The sequence below is a fragment of the Ovis aries genome, chromosome Y, assembly GCF_016772045.2.
Source record: "Ovis aries strain OAR_USU_Benz2616 breed Rambouillet chromosome Y, ARS-UI_Ramb_v3.0, whole genome shotgun sequence".
In the NCBI taxonomy this organism is placed as follows: Eukaryota; Metazoa; Chordata; class Mammalia; order Artiodactyla; family Bovidae; genus Ovis; species Ovis aries.
This window is the reverse complement of record NC_082741.1, coordinates 13,370,400-13,387,017: the sequence shown is the minus strand read 5'-3', so window position 1 is coordinate 13,387,017 and position 16,618 is coordinate 13,370,400. Positions and strand designations below refer to the sequence as shown.

The following is a 16,618-nucleotide window of genomic DNA, read 5'->3' as shown; positions in this document are numbered from 1 at the left end:
CATTGGTGTCACGAGTTCAAAAATGATTGAAAGATATGGGATTGACCTCGTGGCCTGTGGGTTTTGGTTCCTGAGTTACAGTAGCATTAACAATTCTGCATCCTCAGAACAGAAGATAAAACCAGAGGTTGATGGTGCAGCAATTTTCCATAACCAATAACAGTTAAAGGGATTCACAGAGTTATACAGATGAGAGCAAAGTGAGGAGGGAGATAGAGGTTTCCAGAAGAAGAAAAGGAAGGGTAAAAAGGAGAGAGTGCAATCAACTCAGGAAAGAAATTTGTAAGTGAAAATAGATTCTAAATATAGAATTCTTAAAGTATAAACATTGATTAATAAAAAGTTTCAAGAAGCTAAGATTAAGAACCTAGAATAGAATTTAAACTACTATAATTACTGGAGAAAATTCAGAAGTCAAAATAATTATCAAACTTATATTGTAGTATATAGAAAAAAAGTAAAGGCAATGATAAGGAACAAATAAATGGTTAATTAAAAAACAGGAAAGCAGTAAAGAATAATTTAAGAATTTCTCTAGAGTTGCTGTGTGTTTATTGGTGTCAGATCAATGTCAGATAATCTATCTTTCCTGCTTCTACTTGTTCTCAAAAGCTATTGCTGTCCTTGAATTGCACAGTTCCTGCATTACCTTCAGAGTTTCAGTGTGCATCACCTGTCATTTCTGGGCTACTCCACCCTTCTTTGTTATTTTCACTTCCTCATCTTGCAATTCTCTTCCGTGACATGTTTACACATGACTAGCTTGCACCATAACACGAGGAGCAGCAGGCCCTTATTTGACCTCACCTGCTCAGTGGTGCAGTGGTGAGGAGGACCACGCTGAAAACAAATACCTGTGGGATATGTGGGTGGGGTTGCTTAAGGTGGATGGAGCACAGTGGGCTTGTCACTGCCATAGGTGACATGTACTTCATAGGTCCACCCTGCTCAGGTTCCTGGGTGATGTGCAAGTGCACTGACCACAGTGGGGCCTGTGTTTCATACACTTCCTGTCTAAGCCACCCAGGCTACTAGGTGCTCTGCAAGGCCACTGAACACAATCGACTATGTGCTTTGTTTCCTTCCCAGGTCCAAACTGGCCAGGCAACTGGGTGGCAGGCAAGGCACCACCAAGGTACTTCATGCATCTTATGTACCTTTCAGGTCCCAGCCACTCGGTTTGTTTGTAGGGTAAAGGACTTAGAGAACACAAGGTTCAGAGAAAGAATGAGACCAGCATTTTACAGGAACAGATCACCTTTAATGAGGCAAGAAAGGGCAGCAGTCAGATTAGTGAGCTGCTGCGCTAACCCAAGACAAGAGTAAGTATGTATGTATATATGTAAATATATGTAAATGTATGTGCATGTATTTGGAAAGCCACTGTCTTAAGCGGGCCTGTTCTTCTCCGAGGTTGTTTGGAGTAGTTATCTCATAAACGGCTGGGGCAAGGAATTTTGGAAATCAGCCAGAGGCTGATAGGATGATATGGGAGAAGGAACAGAACAAATAAAAATTAGAGAAAGCAAATGAGCAGTGTATACTTTAATGCTCTCACTGTTTCCACATGACTACCCCTTCTATTTGCCAAGTAGTGATGGGACCAGATGCCCTTATCTTTGTTTTTATAAATGGTGAGTTTTCAGCATGGTTTTTCACACTTCTCATCCACCCTCATGAAAAGGCTCTTTATTTCCTCTTCACTTTCTATTTGTTTCCATGTTATCATCTATATATCTGAGGTTTCTGATGTTTTTTTCCATCAATCTTGATGCCAGCTTGTGATTCACTCAGCCGGTATTTTAATAGTATACTCTGCATATGATTCACATAAGCAAGTGACAATAATGAACTTTATCATGCTTCTTTCAGTTTTGAATTGGTCAACTGGTCCACGTCCGATCCAATTCTTGCATCTTGACTCGTTTAAGGGTGGTTTCAACTTTTACTTCCTCAAGAGTTTCATTGTACCCACCCCTTTTCGTTTTGATCTTCTCCATCTAGACACCATATTCTCATCATGGGGCATTTACCATTGCCTCATCAGATTTTTTCCTGGTTTCCTTTTTTTTTTTTTTTTCCACACCACACTCTGTTTCATTTATTTCCTCCTTTCTCAGTTCAGTTCAGTTCAGTCGTTCAGTCATCACTGACTCTTTACAACCCCATGAATCACAGCACGCCAGGCCTCTCTGTCCATAGCCAACCTCCATAGATCATTCAAACTCATGTTTATAGAGTCAGTGATCCCACCCAGCCTTCTCATCCTCCATTGTCCCCTTCTCTTCCTGACCCCAATCCCTCCTGGCATCAGGGTCTTTTTCAATGATTCAACACTTCACATGAGTGTGCATAGTATTGGAGTTTCAGCTTTAGCATCAGTCCTTCCAATGAACATCAGGACTGATCTCTTTAGGATGGACAGGTTGGACCTTCTTGCGGACCAAGGGATGCTCAAGTGTCTTCTCCATCACAACAGTTCAAAAGTGTCAATTCTTCAGCACTCAGCTTTCTTCACAGTCCATCTCTCACATTCATACATGACCACTGGAAAAAAAACCCAAGCCTTGACTAGACAGACTTTGTTGGCAATGTAATATCCCTGATTTTTAATATGCTATCTAAGTTGGACAACACTTTCCTTCCAAGGTGTAACTCTCTTTTAAATTCATGCAGTCATTGTCTGCAGTGGTTTTCGAGCCCCAAAAAATAAAGTCGGACAATCTTTCAATTGATGATGGGACCAGATGCCTTGGTCTTCGTTTTCAGAATGTTGAGCTTTAGGCCAACTTTTTCACTCTCCTCCTTCACTTTCATCAAGAGGCCTTTCAGTTCTTCACTTTCTGCAATAAGGTTGGTGTCATCTGCATATCTGAGATTACTGATATTTCTCCAAGTAATCTGAATTCCAGTTTTTACCTTTTGCAGCCCATTGTTTCTCATGATGTACTCTGAATACAAGTTAAATAAGCACGGTGACCATATACACACTTGATGTCCTCCTTTTAATATTTGAAACCAGTGTGTTGTTCCATGTCCAGTTCTAAGTGTTGTTTCCTGACCTGCATATAGGTTTCACCAGAGGCATGTCAGGTGGTCTCTTTCAGAATCTTTCACAGTTTATTGTGATCCACACAATCAAAGGCTTTGGCATAGTCAATAAAGCAGAAGTCGGTGTTTTTCTGGAACTCTCTTGTTTTTCTGAAGATCCATCGGATGTTGGCAATGTGATCTCTGGTTCCTCTGTCTTTTATAAAAACAGGTTGAAAATCTGGAAGTTCACGGTTCATGTATTGCTTAAGCCTGGCTTGGATAGTTTTGAGCATTACTTTAATATCGTGTGTGATAGAGCAATTGTGTGGTAGTTGGCACACTCATTGCCTTTGCCTTTCTTTGGGATTGGAATGAAAACTGGCCTTTTCCAGTCCTGTGGCCACTGCTGAGTTTTCCAAATTTGTTGGCATATTGAGTGCAGCACTTTCACAGCATCATCTTTCAGCATTTGAGATAGTTCAACTGGAATTTTAGCACCTCCCCTAGCTTTGTTCGTAGTGATGCTTTCTCAGTCCCACTTGACTTCACATTCCAGAATGTTTGGCTCTCAGTGAGTGATGAAATAATCGTGAATATCTAGGTCTTGGAACTCTTTTTTGTACAATTTCCCAATGTATTCTTGTCACCTCTTCATAATATCTTATGCTTCTGTTTGATCCATATCATTTCTGCCCTTATCGAACCCATCTTTGCATGAAATACTGCCTTTGTATCTTTAAGTTTCTTGAAGAGAAATCTAATCTTTCCCATTCTGTTGTTTTCTTCTATTTCTTTGAATTGATCCCTGAGGAAGGCTTTCTTATCTCTGTTTGCTATTCTCTTGGATCTCTGGATTCATATACATATATCTTTTCTTTTCTTCTTTGCTCTTTGCTTCTCTTTTTTTCCACAGTTATTTGTAAGGCCTCCCCCGATAGCCATTTTGCTTGTTTGCATTTTATTTCTATGTGGATGGTCTTAGTTCTTGTCTCCTGTACAATGTCACGAACCTCCATCCATTGTTCATCAGGCACTTTGTCTATCTGATCTAGTCCCTTAAATCTATATTTCACTGTATAATGATAAGGGATGTGACAGGTTATAGCTACATCGTCTAATGGTTTTCCCTACTTTCTTCAACTTAAGTCTGAATTTGGCAAAAAGGGAGTTCATGATATGAGCCACAGTCAGCTCCCAGTCTTGTTTTTTGCTGACTGTATAGAGTTTTTTCCATCTTTGGCTGCAAAGATAGAGTTAATCTGATTTTGGTCTTGACCATCTAGTGATGTCCATGTGTAGAGTGTTCTCTTGTATTGTTGGAAGAAGGTGTTCGGCATAACAGTGCATTCTCTTGCAAAACTTTATTAGCCTTTGCCCTGCTTCATTCGGTACTCCAAGGCCAAATTTGCCAGTTACTCCCAGTGTTTCTTGACTTCCTACTTTTCCATCCAGTCCCCTATAATGAAAAGGATAACATTAAAATATTAGTTCTAAGAGATCTTGTAGTTCTTTATAAAACCATCAGTTTCAGCTTCTTCAGCTTCTTCCGCATTTCTGGTTGGGGCAAAGACTTGGATTACCATGATACTGAGCGGTTTGCCTTGAAAATGAACAGAGATCATTCTTTCATTTTGAGATTACATCCAAGTGATGACCATGATGGCTACTCCATGTCTTCTAAGGGCTTCCTTCCCACAGTAGTAGATATAAGGTCATCTGAGTTAAATTCACCCTCTCCAGTCCATTTTAGTTCTCAGATACTTAGAATGTCGACCTTCACTTTTACTATCTCCTGTGTGACCACTTCCGATTTGCCTTGATTCATCGACCTGACGTTCCAGGTTCCTATGTATTATTACTCTTTACAGCATTGGACCTTGCCTCTGTCACCAGTCACATTCACAACTGTGTATTGTTTTCCTTTTCTTCATCCTTTTTTTTTCTTTCTGCAGTTATTTCTCCACTGATCTTCAGTAATATATTGGGCACCAACGGAACCAAAGGAGTTCCTTTTTTTCAGTATCCTATCATTTTGCCTTTTCATACTGTTCATGGGGTTCTCAAAGCAAGAATACTGAAGTGGCCTGCCATTTCCTTCTCCGTGGACCACATTCTGTCAGACCTCTCCATCATGACCAGCCCATCCTGGGTGACACCACATGGCATGGCTTAGTTTCATTGATGTAGACAATGCTGCAGCCTGTGTGACAAGATTGGCTAGTGTTCTGAGATTATGGTTTCAGTGTGTCTGCAATCTAACTCCCTCATAAGTAAAGTCAGATCCTAAAGATTGTATTCCTTACGTAATAACACTGATAAAAATTTTTGGAAAACAAAAGTTAAGAACCAAGAATAAAAATTAGACTCATTTACATAGTGCAAAAGAAGAAAACAGAGCCCAAATTCATTCTTATGTATATAAAAGAAGTGTTTAAATATAGATATATGTATTTTTATTTGAAAGGTAATAATAGTTAATAGAAATAAAAGTTCAGGGTGTTAAAAAGGACTAACATTGTTAAAAGTTAAGAAACCATATAGAAATAAATCTCAAAAAAAAAAAAAAAGTTTGGTTTTGGTGTCAGTACAGTGTCAGATAGTTCCTAGTTGAAGCTTGTACTTGTTGTCAAATTCTGCTATTGTCCCTCCATTGAACAGTCTCGGCATTAATTGAAGATTTAGTGTGTTGAGCCTGTCACTTCTGGGTTGGTTTATGCTTCTTCATTTATATTTCCTTCTTTTGTTTGAAAGCCTCTCCATATCTGGTTTTCAATATGAAACGTGGGTGTGGTAGCCGCTTATTCGAACTCCCTTCTCAGTATTTTGGCAGTGATTTGGAACACTGACAACAAATACCACAGGGATATTTGGGGTGCTTGAGGTGGATTGATCACCTTGGGCTTGCCACTGACAAACATGACATGTCCTACCTGGGTCAAAACTGCTCAACCTTCTGGTTGATACATAAGGGCACTGTCCCAAGTGGAGTTTGTGTTTCCCACACTTCCCAGCCAGCCAGGCACTTAGGGGCTTGACAAGAGCACTGACCATAATTGTCTCTGTGCTTTGTGCTTTGTGCTCTTCACAAGTCCAAAATCTCAGGTGGCTGGTTGGAGGGCAAGGCATAGTCTCAGGTAGGCCATACCTGTTATACAACTCTCTGGTCTCAACCACACAGTTTGCTACCTGTGCCAGAGTGCACAGTCTCAGCTGTGCCATGTGTCTCCTCATGGTGGCTGACCCCAGGCTGTCATGATCTTGGCCGGTATGAACTGTCCATGAGCCCAGGTATTCATCATTAGCAAATGTCAACCAGCTTAGGGCTTGGTAGGGGATGTCTCTGGGACCAAGATACCAGTAACCTAGTTCCTTCTGACTCCGGCAGTCATACACATTCGTCTCTACCTTCATCGGTAAATGGAAAGGGTCTTAAATGGAAGCTGGCTTGGTCTCCTTTGTTATTTTTTAGTGCACAGTCTTCTGTTCTGTGAGTGTGCCATGGTTCACTATGTGGCCTTAGAGCCTTCTTTTAGGAAAGGTCCTTTCTAAAATGGCTGTCTCTAGTGTTCCCATGGTTTATGTTTCTTTGTCATCTTAGCTCCATCAGATTGTCCTCAGGACACTAAATCCTGGTTCTAACCATAGTCTGTTTGATATATCACAGGCCTCCCTCCCAGGCGTCATGTATGACAGTGGACGAAAGCATCTGACCCACTGCTTGGCTAGTAATTGCATTTATTGATTGGTATAATCTGTGTTTTTGTTCTTTTTCCCCTCATTCTGTCCCCCCTGCCCCTGCCACTGGCACCTATGAGAGAGGGTTTCCTATCTTGTGTTAATTTTCCTCCTTTATGACTCCCTCTCCTGGGGGATTGAGATCCCCTCAAAAAACTTTTCTTCCCTTATGTCTCTTATTTTGTCTTACCTCCTTTCTAAGAGATGGGTTTTCCTTTCTTGGTTTCTAGGGCCCATTAATATCATTCAAATGATTTCTGGAAGGTGTTCCATGTGTAGTCGATCCTTTGATGGATTTGTGTGGGAGAAAGTTGACTGTACCTCCTATTCCTCTAACATTATGAGACCCCACCACGATCCTGGAAGATCCATTTTATTAGCTGAAGTCTTGTTGTTGCTCAGTCACAAAGCCATACCTGACTCTCCATGACCCCTTGGACTGCAGCACACAAGCCCTGTCTGTCTTTCTCCATCACCGAAGGTCTGCCTGAAATCACAGCCATTGAATGTGAAGCTATACAATAGTTTCCTTAAGGGAATTCCATCGCTTCCACGAGCTTTGGCTTGTTTTTAGTTATACTTTCTAAGTCCCACTTGACTTCTCATTACAGGATGTTTTGCTGTAGGTGAGAGATGATCAGACCATCATATTAAGGTCATGAAGATGTTGTGTGCATAGTTCATCTGTGTATTCCCACCACCTCTCTTAATAGCTTCTGCTTCTGTTTAGTTTGTGCAATTTATCTCCTTTATTGTGCCCCTGTTTGCATGACATTTTCCCTTGGCATCCCCGAATTTCTTGAAGAAATGTGTAGGCTTTCCCATTCTATTTATTTCCTTTTTTTTTTTTCCCTCGCAGTGATAAATGAGGAAGGTTTTATCTCTCTTTTTTATTCGTTGGGATTCTTCATTCAAATGTGTATAGTTTTCCTTTGTCCCTTTATGTTTATCTTCTCTCCTCTTCTCTGCTCTTTGTATGGCCTCATCACTTTGCCAGGTTTTTGTTTTTGTGTTTTTTTTCATGGAGCATGTCTTGACCACTGCTTCCTGTACAATATCATAAGTCTCCACCCATTGGTCTTCAGGCAGTCGGTCTATCAGATAGAATCTCCTGAATGTATTTATCACTTCCACTGTATAATCATAAGGGTTTATATTTTATATGTGTAAAATATATTAATGCACTATTTCATCTAGAGAAATCTTCACCCAAACTTTCATCAAAGAAATACAGAGAACTCTATTTGTTATATGGGAAATACATGAAATATAGCTGTTCGATGTTTGACTGTTTAGCTCAAATCTTAATTTCTGAATCCTTGAAAATTCTCTATTTCATGCGTACAAATCTGAAAAAACTTCAGATGTGAATAATTAAGATTTCATATTTCATATGAGAACGTTTCTTCCAAGATTTTCAAATGTGAAATACACAGAATTCCACATCTCATAACAGAAGACCTTCATTCAAACTTTCTTGATGGAAATGTAAAAAACTCCATGGTTCAAGCATGAAAATCTGTGGGAAAATTCAATATGGCTTGTAGGAAAATTAATGAAAAAATTTCAAATTTAAATAGGTGCTATACAGTATTTCATGAATGAAAGGAAGCACAAAGATTTTCAAATGGGCAATTTTTTTAAAAAAATCCATATTTCAGGTGAGAAAACCTGTAGCCATGTTTTGATATATGAAATAAATATTTTCATATTTCCTATCAATGAATCTGTATCCAGATTTTCATAACTCTGACGTGAAAAATTACACATTATATGCAGAAAATTTTGTGTCCATACTTTAATGTGGGATGGACAGAGAATTCCATATTTCTAGTTGGAAAATTGGTCCCTAGATTTGTATATGTGAATAATAGAGAATTTTGTATTTCACATTCTGAAATCTGCATCTAGGTTTTCATATGTGAAACTGAGAATTTCATCTTTTACGTAGGACTATCTCATTTCAGATGTCTATACTTGAAACAGATAATACCTTCATCAAGAGGCACATTAGTTTCTACTTTCCCTCTGTCGTTTGGGTATTGTTGTTGGGATAACTAAGATTATTCATATCTCCCACATATATTTTATTTTTAGCTTGTGCTTCATCTAGGATTTTATTTCATCATGATGTTCTCTGCACAGAAGTTAAATAAACAGGGAAACAAGATATACCTTTGACTTATTCCTTTTTCAATTTTGAACCGGTCAACTGTCCCATGTTCAGTTCCAACTGTTTCATCTTTACTAGCATACATGTTCTCAGGAGACAAGTGAGGAGTTCTAGTATTCTTATTTCTAAGAATTTTCCAAAATTATTATTTACTTTTATTTATTTATTTATTTATTTTTGGTTAGTGTGTGATTCACAGTGTCCAAGTCATTAGCAGAGATAATTGATCAGATATAGATGATTCTATGGTATCCCCTTGCTTTTTCTATGAAACAGACATCAATTCATATGCAACTCTTATGGCTAAATCACTAAATACACATTACTGCGTTTGTTTGTTTGTTTATTTTATTTTTTGGTCATTGCTGCTGTTCTTTTCTCTCTTTATCAAGTAGTCAATTACCAGCTGGTAATTTCCTTTGAACTTGCCATCTAATTCTACAAGAATCAAATTATGCCCAAGGCAGTCTCTGACCTTTGACACCCACTGAATCGAGTTAAAACATGAGATCCAAAATCAGACATCTGTACTCTGGGAAAATGTCAGGAATGCTCAGAAAATAGCTAGATATATTCAAATGCTGACTTTTTGAGCCCAATCATGTTGTTATATTTTCTGTGGAAAGTTCTGCATTTCTTCATGGTGATGACAATTCCTCATTAAGAGACATTTCCAAAGAGGAAAGAAAAGCAATAACAACAAAATATGCTTGATTGAATGTTGGAAGTGAAAGTAGTATCAGTTATGAGTGTATATATGCAACCTCTTACCAAACAGATTAATTCATCTCAACTAATGCTTTTGTTTTACTATTAAGGAAAAAAGAATACTTGAGCTTGCCAGGCAATCCTGAGAAGTTTCAAGAAGGCTGAAATGTAGGAGGATATGAAATGCACCTCTCTCAATGAATGGATCACAGATAATACTTCTACAGGGGCAACAGTTCTTCCAGAGCATCAGATAAATACTAGGAGAAGACCCTGGACACCACAATGTCCCACATGGGTTTCAGAGATATCTGGGTAGAAAAGAATTAAGATGGGAGAAGGAGGGTAAGAGGAAGCAAGACACATTCCATGCCTTGTGGTGGGAGATGCAGAAGCAGGGAAGAGATTTCCAGAATGAGGCAAACCCCTTCACTAAAGGGCTAATTACTTTGGACTACAAGGAAGCAAGGTAAAACAGCTGATGAAATATAATTAGTATAAAGTAAGATTCACACAGACAATGTGTGTCGTTGCCCTATCTGGCCCAAACTGCAATGCAGCTCAACCAGTATGCATGGGGTCTGGAAGCTGGACACGGGTTTAGAGAGCCATCCTGGGACAGGACTGTTGTTGGTTATGTGGAGATGGCCTGATGGGGCACTTACAAGTAGTTGTGTAGCAGAAAATGCCTTTTGAGCATTCCCAAACTATGAAAGAGGTAGGACCTTATTGTTGTGTCTCAGGAGGTACAGATATCTCTGCAGCCACTCCTCTTCCTGCCTGTTAACACCTACTGCAAGGCAATAGAGAAAGACCAGCAGAAGTACCACTCATGCTCCTGCAAACACAGGCTAGACAAGTTTCCCATTATCGCCAAATCTCTTCTGCCCATGACTGATGGCTCCTATTCATAATTGGCACCACCAGGGTTCCAGCACTCCAAACAGCTCTGCCTTATCCTGTGCTCACCAAAGCAGACCCCAGTGCTCCACAAGTTTCTCAGGGCAGACTCCTTTGGTGACTACATGTGAGGACGGATAAAAATTATTCCTGAGGCCTAGGGATGAGTCATTATGGAAGAGGACTGGAAATCTTCTAACCATGCTGCAGATTAAATATACACAATTAATGACACAGGCCTTGTATCTATAGAATACATCAAAAGATGAGAAGAGGCCAAATGACAGAAAATGCCCAGGCTCAGGCAGCTGTTAGAATCCACAGGAATTACAGGACTGTGGAATCTGAGCTGTCCTTAGATCCAGAGTCCAGTTATCTCCATTTTGTAAAGCTTCCCAAAGAGGTGTAGTTGTCCTCTGGCTCCTACTGGGGACTAAAACACTGGCAAATGAGACACTAGGAAATATGTTTTATTCTGTTGTTGCATTGAGTTATTTTGTTGTTGGGGCACTATTTTTCTCTGTTCTTTGTTACTACATATTGATTAGGCCTTTTAAGAGTATTTCAACCTTTTTTTTTTTTTTTTTTGTATAACTGTTTCTACTTTATTTTGGTTTCCTATTTTCTGTGCCTTTTGTTGCTGTTGCATCGTTTCGTTTTTTTAAAAAAAAGTATGCATTTCCATATTAACTGGGATTTTCTGTTATTCTGTGGGAGCTGCATCTGATCTTCTTTTCAGAATTGTATTCTTTATTCTTCAGTGGACCCTCTGCTATGATGTGGGTTTTTACCTTGAGATTTACTTCATTGCTTTCCTTTATTAAACTGTTGTCCTCTGTGCAATGTTTATTGTTTGTGGTACTTTTGATTATATTTTGCCATTTATCTTGCTAGTCTTTTAATCTCAATCTCTTACTATATCATCTCTTACTGTGGCTTTCTGAGCATAAGTTGGGCCTGATCTTTTCAGGTGTCAGCACTGAGGCAAGAGTCATGGGACACAAGAGAGCTCCGGTCTACAGTGCATATTAACGGGTGACATTCTCCATGAACCTTCAACTTAATCTGTGATGCACTGCACACAACTGCCTGCACAACCCAGGGCTGATGCCTCACACCACACAACAAGCAAGACAGAAACACAAACCAGTCATCAGCAGATAGACTGCCTAATGTCTGAATAATCTCATCATTCAGCTCAGTTCAGTTGCTCAGTCATGTCCGACTCTTTGCGACCCCATGAATCGCAGCACACCAGGTCTCCCTGTCCATCACCGACTGCCGGAGTTCACTCAGACTCACATCCATCGAGTCAGTGATGCCATTCAGCTATCTCATCCTCTGTCGTCCCCTTCTCCTCCTGCCCACAATCCTCCACCCCCAACCCCCGCCCCCCAGCATCAGAGTCTTTTCCAATGAGTCAACTCTTTGCATGAGGTGGCCAAAGTATTGTAGTTTCAGCTTTAACATCATTCCTTCCAAAGAAATCCCAGAGCTGATCTCCTTCAGAATGGACTGGTTGGATCCCCTTGCAATCCAAGGGACTCTCAAGAGTCTGCTCCAAGACCACAGTTCAAAAGCATCAATTCTTTGGCACTCAGCCTTCTTCACAGTCCAACTCTCACATCCATATATGACCACAGGAAAAATCATAGCCTTGACTAGATGGACCTTAGTCAGCAAAGTAATGTGTCTGCTTTTGAATATACTATCTAGGTAACTTTTCCAGGATGTCTGGCTCTAGATGAGTGATCACACCATCATGATTATCTGGATCGAGATCTTTTTTATACAGTTCTTCTGTGTATTCTTGCCACCTCTTAATATCTTTTGCTTCTGTTAGGTCCATACCATTTCTCTCCTTTATTGAGCCCATCTTTACATGAAATGTTCCCTTCGTATCTCTAATTTTCTTAAAGAGATCTCTAGTCTTTCCCATTCTCTTGTTTTCCTCTATTTCTTTGCATTGATTGCTGAAGAAGGCTTTCTTATGTCTTCTTGTTATTCCCTGGTACTCTGTGTTCAGACGCTTATATCTTTCCTTCTCTCCTTTGCTTTAGCCTCTCTTCTTTTCACAGCTATTGTAAGACCTCCCCAGACAGCCATTTTGCTGTTTTGCATGTCTTTTCCATGAGGATGGCCTTGATCCGTGTCTCCTGTACAATGTCATGAACCTCATTCCATAGTTCATCAGGCACTCCATCTATCAGATCTAGGCCCTTAATTCTATTTCTCACTTCCACTGTATAATCATAAGGGATTTTATTTAGGTCATACCTGAATGGTCTAGCGGTTTCCCCTACTTTCTTCAATTTAAGTCTGAATTTGGTAATAAGGTGTTTATGATCTGAGCCCCAGTCAGCTGCCAATCTTGTTTTTGTTGACTGTATAGAGCTTCTCCATCTTTTGCTGCAAAGAATATAATCAATCTTATTTCGATGTTGACCATCTGGTGAGGTCCATGTGTAGAGTCTACTCTTGTGTTTGGAAGAGGGTGTTTGCTATGACCAGTGCATTTCCTCGGCAAACCTCTATTAGTCTTTGCCCTGCTTCATTCAGCATTCCAAGGCAAAATTTGCTTGTTACTCCAGGTGTTTCTTGACTTCCTACTTTTGCATTCCAGTCCCCTATAATGAAAAGGACATCTTTTGGGGTTGTTAGTTCTAAAATGTCTTATATGGGGAAAACAGTGGAAACAGTGTCAGACTAATCCCGTAGACACCTACAAATGACATGAACTGACATGGCACCACCATTAGAGAGGGAAGACTCAGCTGCATACTTAAGAACATAGTTGTCAGTCTCTTCCACTCCAAAGCCCACACTGGTCACTCAACCAACTTTATTGACTTGGAGTGGAGACTTGGAAGTAACTATAACCAAGCAGACTGGGAAGAAATGAACATTAACACAGTAAGTAGGGAAATGTGAAGACAGAGAAATATGTTGTGGGCAAAGAAACGTGGTAAAAGCTCACAACATAATGAAAGAAAAAATGGGTAGGCTCCTTGAGAAAGATTCGGAAGTTATGGTAGTAAATGTGATAAAACATTACAGAAATAGGATAGAGAATAGACGAGAAATATTTCTGAAGGGCCTAGAAAAATGAATAAATAACAACAAATAATTACAAATACAAAAACGGGCATTGGTGTACATAGGTTAATACACACTCTTGTACTGCTGAAGCCAACATAATTTTGGAAACAATTTATCCTCCAATTTAAAAATGAAGTTTAAAAGAAATGTGACTATACCTGTGGCCAATTCATGTTGATGTATGACAAAACTAATACAATATTGTAAAGTAATTAACCTCCAGTTAAAAAAAATATATATATATATATATGTCAAAAAAAAGAAAAAGAAAGAAAGAGGGAAACACAAGCATTCAAAGGCACAGGAAACCTGACAAAGTTAATTGATACTTGTAGGATATTTCACCCAAATACAGCAGAATATACATTTTTCTAAAGTCAAAATCAATTATCACCAGAATAAATCACAAACTAAATTTCAAATCAAGCCTTGGCAAATTTAAGATAATGGTAACTGTATCAATCTTTTTTTTTTTTTTTTTTAACAAAATGCTATGATTTACATAGTATAGTTTGGGGGCAGCGGCTATGAAAACATGAATCCATTTACGCTAACAAATACTCCTCTACGTGGTCAAGAGATCTCTAATAAAATCAGAGAGAAAAAGAAAAGAAAAATTTTAGAGGCAAATAATATTAAAAACATGATTATTTGAAATTTACAGAGCAGGCTAAAGCAGTAAAAGAGTGAAGTTGATAAATACTAGAAGACTCTTGAGAGTCCCTTGGACTGCTAGGAGATCCAACCAGTCCATTCCAAAGGAGATCAACTGTGGGATTTCTTTGGAAGGAATGATGCTGAAGTTGAAACTCCAGTACTTTGGCCACCTCATGAAAAGAGTTGACTCATTGGAAAAGACTCTGATGCTTGGAGGGATTGGGGGCAGGAGAAGAAGAGGATGACAGAGGATGAGATGGCTGGATAGTATCATGGACTCGATGGACGTGAGTCTGAGTTAACTCCGGGAGTTGGTGATGAACAGGAAGGCCTGGCGTGCTGCGATTCATGGGGTCACAAAAAGTCGAACATGACTGAGCGACTGAAATGGACTGAACTGAACACATCTCAAAAAGGAAAAGGAATATGTCTAGGCTGTATATTGTCATCCTGCTGTTTGAACTTACTTGCAGAGTACATCATGAGAAATGCTGGGCTGTAAGAAGCCCAAGCAGGAATCAAGATTGCCGGGCGAAATATCAATAACCTAAGATATGCACACCACCCTTATGGCAGAAAATGAAGAGGAAATAAAAAGCCTCTTGTTGAAAGTGAAGGAGGAAAGTGAAAAAGTTCACTTAAAGCTCAACATTCAGAAAACAAAGATCACGGCTTCTGATCCCACCGCTTCATGGCAAATATATGGGGAAAAAGTGGAAACAGTGTCAGACTGGCTCCAAAATCACTGCAGATTGTGACTGCAGCCATGAAATTAAAAGACAATTTCTCCTTGGAAGAAAAGTTATGACCAACCTAGATAGTATATTGAAAAGCAGAGATATTACTTTGCCAACAAAGGTCTGTCCAATCTAGCCTATGATTTTACCAGTGGTCATGTATGGATGTGATAGATGGGCTGTGAAGAAAGCTGAGCTCTGAAGAACTGATGCTTTTGAACTGTGGTTTTGGAGATGAGCCTTGAGAGTCCTTTGGACTGTAACAAGATCCATCCAGTCCATCTTAAAGGAGATGAGTCCTGAATGTTCATTGGAAGGACTGATGTTGAAGCTGAAAGTACAATACTTTGGCCATCTCATGTGAAGAGTTGACACATGGGAAAAGAACCTGATGCTGGCAGGGATTGAAGGCAGGAGGAGAAAGAGATGACAGAGGAAGAGATGGCTGGATGGGATCACCTACTCGGTGGACATGAGTTTGATTGAATTCTGGCAGTTGGTATCGGACAGGGAGGCCTGGCATGCTGTGATTCATGGAGTCTCAAACAGTCAGACATGACTGAGTGACTGAACTGAACTGAACTGAACCGAACAACATCGCAAGTAATCAACATAACTTTAAATTGAAAGCATTTAGAGAAAGAAAAAAAAGCAGACAACATTCCCCAAAGTGAATAGAAGATAAAATGATAAAAATCAGAGCATAAACTAAAGAAAATAAATGATGAAAAATTAGCCAAAATCAGTATCACTAAAAGGACTCTCTTAGACAGGATAAACAAAATAGATGAATCATGGTCCAGACTTATCAAGAAAGAGAAAAAGACAGACACTTAAATCAATTAGTTTGGTAGGACAAAGGACGGCATTATAACAGATACCACAGAAATAACAAGTAAGCATAAGAGAGTACAGCAAACAATTATGTCAATAAAATGGTAAACCTGAAATCCATGGACAAATGCTCAGAAATTCAAAATAAGAAACACAAAATAATAACAGAGCAATTGCAAGCACTAATATTGAAAATGTGCTGAAAATTTTACAGTTGGCAAAATTAAAGCCAGATGCAAATTTTGTGAAACAGTCAGAGAACTGCTAACACATGCACTTCTAAAACTCCTCCATAATTCTAGATTGGAAGGAAAACCCACAAACACTTTGTACAAGGTCACAATCACCCTGATACTAACACTGAAAAAACACAGAAAATGAAAGTTAGAGAACAGTACCACATAGATGAACAGAGGCAAACATCCTTAGCAAAATACGAGCAAAAATATCCACCCATACCTTAGAAGGATTGAACACCATTATTAAGTGGGGGGTTTATCCCATATATGGAAACATTATTCAGCAGCTGCCTATCAATGCACAGTGAAGGAATGAAACAGTATGATCACCTCAATAGATGCTGAAAGGTCTTTGATATAATCCAACAAGTGTTTGTGAGAAAACTCTCCAAAAACTGAATATTCAAAAAATTACCTCAACTTAAGAAAGACACACAAATCAAAACTACAATGATGTATTACCTCACACCATTAAAAAAACCTCTGTCATTTAAAAACACGCA

At 39.2% G+C, this 16,618-nt stretch overlaps 1 pseudogene; it reads right to left on the bottom strand.

The window, feature by feature from the left end:
* LOC132659073 (testis-specific Y-encoded protein 1-like) overlaps positions 1-16,618 on the bottom strand; it is a 598,357-nt pseudogene that overhangs the window by 115,674 nt on the left and 466,065 nt on the right.